Source organism: Megalobrama amblycephala, linkage group LG12 (genome assembly GCF_018812025.1).
Source record: "Megalobrama amblycephala isolate DHTTF-2021 linkage group LG12, ASM1881202v1, whole genome shotgun sequence".
In the NCBI taxonomy this organism is placed as follows: Eukaryota; Metazoa; Chordata; class Actinopteri; order Cypriniformes; family Xenocyprididae; genus Megalobrama; species Megalobrama amblycephala.
In genome coordinates this window covers 15505095-15510779 of record NC_063055.1, presented here as the reverse complement: position 1 = coordinate 15510779, position 5685 = coordinate 15505095, and the positions used below count along the sequence as shown (strand labels likewise).

The 5685-nt window shown below is 32.4% G+C and overlaps 1 pseudogene; it reads left to right on the top strand.

Annotated features, from left to right (window-relative positions):
* Positions 1 to 977: 977 nt before the first annotated feature.
* Positions 978 to 5293, top strand: LOC125279445 (annotated as a pseudogene).
* Positions 5294 to 5685: the final 392 nt, after the last annotated feature.

Below are 5685 nucleotides of genomic sequence, written 5' to 3'. Positions count from 1 at the left end.
AAAAAAAAAAAAAGGTTTATTTTTATTCATTTATTAATTGATTTTTTTTTTTTAAATTTCGTAATGTTTTATTTAGCAGGCTGTGATTTAAATAAATCTGAGAGAAGGCTGATTTGAAAATAACTAAATCAAATCAATGGTGTGTTTTGACTGAAATGAGAAAATCCTAAGTAGTCAATTAATTAGGCTTTACCTTTTATTAATGGCATTGTTTTTATGTTGTGGGAAATGATCTATAATCTTTTAAGTTCATCATCATTACTGAATCATTAGAAGTTTTGGGTTGTCAGATAGTAGCTCCATAAAAATATTAAGAATAAAATTCAGAGTACATGTTCATATTGTGATCCAATGTGTAGCACCTGCATACTCCAACACAATACTTCAGCTACTAGGTTCTGGAGTGGGGGAAGAAATATAAAATTAGACTAAAGACCAGATCTTAGATAGCCTACAAAAATCTGCCATTTTACCACTTTTCAGGTGAAATAAAATGGATTCACTTGAGTTTGATAGTCTATTATCAGTCACACTGTGTTCCTAAACCTCAAAAGTAGACATCAAAAGTAAAAACTCGGAATGACACAATCCAGAATATTATGTTTATAGATTATAATTAGTGAATTTATGTATTCATCTTTAAAGTTGTTAATATTTGTGAAAATGAAATAAAATTGAAACTCTGATGGTGTATAATTTGCACCTTGTCCTTAATCTCCAGGAGAAAGTGAATGATTTTTTTTAAATGATGTTTTTTTTTTTTTTTTTTTTTTTGCTTGTGAACAAGAGAGGACATCAAAGACATACAACTTTGTACACAATACACAATATGTAGCAAGAATATATTCAATGTCATCAGAACATATAGGAAAGTAAAAGCAAAAAGTTAATAATGATTGATAAGAAAGATAAGAAAGGGAAGATAAGAAAAACTAGAAAAAACACATGGGTAAAATATTAATTTATTGTGGCAGCGACGGCATTATGGACCTGCCATAAGTGCATAAAACACACCCCATAGAAGACTGATTCGTGTTATGTAGGGACACGTGTGCATGCGCTTATTTTTTATTTTATTATTTTTTTTACAGACATCACCTGGATTCATTCATTTAGAGAATGCTCAAGCTTGCATATCTGTTGTCATGCTTGACAGTTGTCAATGCAGGTAAGTTCATTTATACTTTCCTATTCACCTTATTTTGGAACACTAAATTATTTTAAGTGAATGTGTGAGATTAATTTGCCTTGAAGAAAAACGACATTAAATGGTAAAATTATTTGTGCTACAAAGCAGTGTGTCTATAATTACGACAATACATATATGGTAAGAAATACCAGTTTGCAATATCAAACAGCAAAATGAGCTTTTTTGTACAGCTAAAAATAACTGGAAGAGGATTTACAAATGGTCGTGTCCAATCTAAGTGAAAAGTTGGCCTGCAGGTTGATACAACTTTTTATTTCATTAAAAAAAAACAAAAAAAAAAAAAAAAAACTTGTTGATCTTGTTGTCGATGGTAACAAATGGTTTACAAATAAACCCAAAAAGGCCAGCATGAATTGCACTTCCAGGCACAAGCAGGAAGGTGTCAAGTGTTGATCCTTCAGTAATGAATAATTACACAGGAACAAATGAGTAATGCATTATTAACACTCTAGTAACTACTATTAACTAACAACAAAACTTTGATTAATGAATTAGTAATTAATAGTGCTCATTTGAACGTGGTAATTCACTATTAACTAAACAGTAACTATAATATTTCATACCTCCCAGAGAACTACTAAGAACTACTATATACAGGTTCATAATTAATGTGAATAATGCATAATGTATAATAAATTCTAAAGTGGAGATCATGGTAACCCACGAGTAATGACTGAAGTACCTCAGGGATGACGTGTTTTTGTAGGCCAACCCGGAGGTAAGCAGTGCACGGGTTCCCTCGATCGAATGCCTGTTTAGTTTTCCCATAGACTTTTGGAAAATCGCAAAAAATAAACTGGTGTTTAACAAAGGGTTATGACACTACACGTTTTATCTATCAAGATAAGCTTTACAAGTTAACACAACATTTATACATTTTGAAGCCAAAATAAAGTCGTCAGATATAAAAGGCTAACAGAAGGCTATAAACGGACTACAGCACACCATGGTCGCGGATCAACGTCACCACCACCAAGCTTCCTCAAACTTTATTTGAAGAACAACTTTATTTAAAAACATGCTCCCTAATTATGATCTGCGCTCTGTATGAATACGTATCCACTTTTTCATGAGAAATTCTGTCCAAATTTCCAGTTTGTCATGATGACGTCTAAAGTCCCCTCAAGTGTTGACTCGAGTGTTTCCAAATACATCAGAAGGAATTACTGTACAAAACTGGACAAAAATCTAAAAAGTTTACAATGACTTCAGTAGTTACAAGAGAATTATCATGTTTTTCACATTAGAATACTGATCCAAATAATTAGTAATTCCTTCTGAAGGATTTGGTAATACTTCAGTCATTACTAGTGGGTTACCATGACCTTTACTTTAGAATTAATTATACATTATGCATCATTCATGTTAATTATGAACATGTATATAGTAGTTCTTAGTAGTTCTCTGGGAGATATGAAAAAACAGTAGTTACTGATTAGCTAATAGTGAACTACCACCGTCAACTGAGCACTATTACTTACTAATTAATTAATTAAGCAGAGTTTCTTGAAAGTTATTAGTTACTAGAGTGTTAATAATGCATTACTCATTTGTTCCTGTGTAGTTATTTATTAATGAAGGATCAGTATTCTAAAGTGTTACCCTTAATATTGTGATGTTTACCTAACAGCTGTTTACAGTAGGAAGGCAATTTATCATTTATCATTGTAATTTATTATAAAACAACAACCACTCAGATGTTTCACAAAATGTCTTCTTTTACAGGTTTGGAGGGTGAGTAAATGTAAACAGAATTTAGGCCTACATGTTTGGGTGACCTATCCCTTTTATGTTGCAGGGTTTTTTTATATTTTGTCTGTGAATGCTGGACAGTCTCATTTTGAATGACATAAATACTAAGAAATACTAAGTTTGGAAGTTAGAGGAAGAGCAGCTCAGGTTTATAATAATGTGTCTGTCTGGTAAACAATTGTAAATATGTGTGAAATATCTGTTCATGTTTTTTTATATTAATTGTAAACTTGCACAATGGCTGCATGCTGCTTTTTTAAAATATCGTTAACAGTGTTGTAGTATCATGGTCTTGTAGTATCATGGTTCTTAGCATGAACCTTATTCTCATATATTTTAATGTGGATGACAACTTGAAATATGTGATGGAATATTTATCATATGTATATTCAGTTATAATGCCAGAGGAAGATAAGCCTGGAATGTGTAGTCATATGTTATGGCCTGATTTGACACTGAACTATTTTCTCGTCCTTGTGTATCCACAGGTTCTCACTCACTGATGGTTTTGGCAACATATATAGCTGGACAGACACCATTTCCTGAGTTCAGTGTTGTGGTGATGTTGGATGATCTGCAAATTATGTATTATGACTCAACCACATGGAAACCTGCCTATCGCTCTCACAGTGATTCAAAATGATGAAGATCAAAGTGATGCTGGTGTTGTGTTAATTGACACATATAATGGCATGAAAAATCGTGATTTTGATGTTAAGAAACACCTAAATCTCACAGAAGGTGAGAACTATATCACTATAAGACAGGGTAATCATCAGAGAGGACTAATAAAACACAATTTTTCTTAATTTGAAGGTGTACATGTTCATCAGAGACTTGCTGGATGTGAACTACTGAACAATGATAAACCAGGTCGACTTCAGAGATTGGATGCTTTTGATGGACAAAATTTGGAGGAGGTGACCTATGACCTAGAAAAAAAAGATATCCAGATGAAAAGGCCATGGATAATACAGTGGGACCAAGTGAAACAGATTCATATGAAATTTTTATATGAAACATTTTATCATCCTATTTGCATTAAAGTTTTGCGAAGGTACCTGAATATGGAAAAGAACAATGTGATGAGAAAAGGTGAGAGAATCAACCTGATTAACTTCAGTGTAATTAAGATTATACATGTTTCTGATTGTTTTATGAAACATGTGAACCATAAATAAATAACTGATGCAACAGTTTAACAACAGTAAGACTTCTCATCCTTCACTGTAGTGAAACCCAGAGTCAGACTCATGAAGAAGACACTCACAGACTCTCAAGGGCTTCAGATCAGCTGTCTGGCCACTGGTTTTTACCCCCGTCACATTAACCTGACTCTGTTCAGAGATGATCAGCCTGTGGATGATGATCAGATCACAGGAGGAGAGATTCTTCCCAATGGAGACGGAACTTACCAGATGAGGAAGAGTTTGGTGATCAGCGCAGAAGAACAACGTGAAAGACACAAATACAACTGTACAATGAAGCACCTCAATCTGGACAACAAACTGGACATTACGTTTGGTAAAGAAAAACTAACAAATATCTAACAAAGAAAACTGAACAACAAATTAGACATTAGATTCATGATACTTTATTTTCGTTCTATACAATACAATAAAATGTAGAATATCAAGCCTTAGAAAAAACAGTACTATTAGAATATTACAATGAATAACAAAAATGTTTTACTAACTTTATTTGACTTTCTTTTCCAGTTGTTTATCTCACTGTTGTTGATAATATTTTAAATTATTATTTTTAATTCATTTCAGATGTAGATGAATCTGACTCAGCATCCTTCAGTCTGTCTGTAGTTATCAGTGTGCTGGTGTTAATTTGTGTGGCTGTTCTCATCATAACTGCTCTCATTATATGGAGGAGGAAGAGATGTTCTGCTGGTAAATGTTTTGTAAACTCAATTAGGAAAAGAAACCAAACATCAGTTCTTTTAGAGACACTTTTAAAGTTCATCCCAATGCAGTTTCATGTTTCTAGTGTTCTTTGTTTAACTGTGCCATTGTTATTCAGGACGAGGCTCTGAGACGTCAAAGAGTGATTACTCCCTTACTCCATGTAAGTACTCTATGTTTAATGAAAATATGAATTTACCAACATGTTCATTTTAAGGTTAATATCGGAGATGACAACCTTTTTTTCTTTATTTCAGCTTCCACACAAGATGAATCATGAGTATAAACAGGTCTATATTAAATTCAAACTTAAAATTAAAAAGCTTTAGCATTTGCTCAGAGATACCATCAGGTTTTGTTATGATAATGACCATCAAATGATATTTGATTAAAACGACAAAGGAAAGTAATATAGTTGCACCACAATAACAGATAGTGTACAATTATATGCAACATAAAAATTATGTAAAAAAAAAAAAAAATATATATATATATATATATATATATATATATATATATATATATATATATATATATAAATCTTTACTGTACTAAAGGTATACATGTGAATTAAACGTAGCGCAATGGCCTTTATCATCATATGCTAATGCCTATCTAGTGTGAGAGATTCATCAATATGCTGATTGAGGACTGTTGGGACACTCCAGGCACAGGATGGTTCTGTCTGGAGAGACAGAATCATTTACACTTCAATGACACATCTGTAGCATTTGCTTCATATGACATGCTTTCAACTACATACTATTTATCTACTAGTGTTTTATAACATGTATATATGTCATGTTTGGT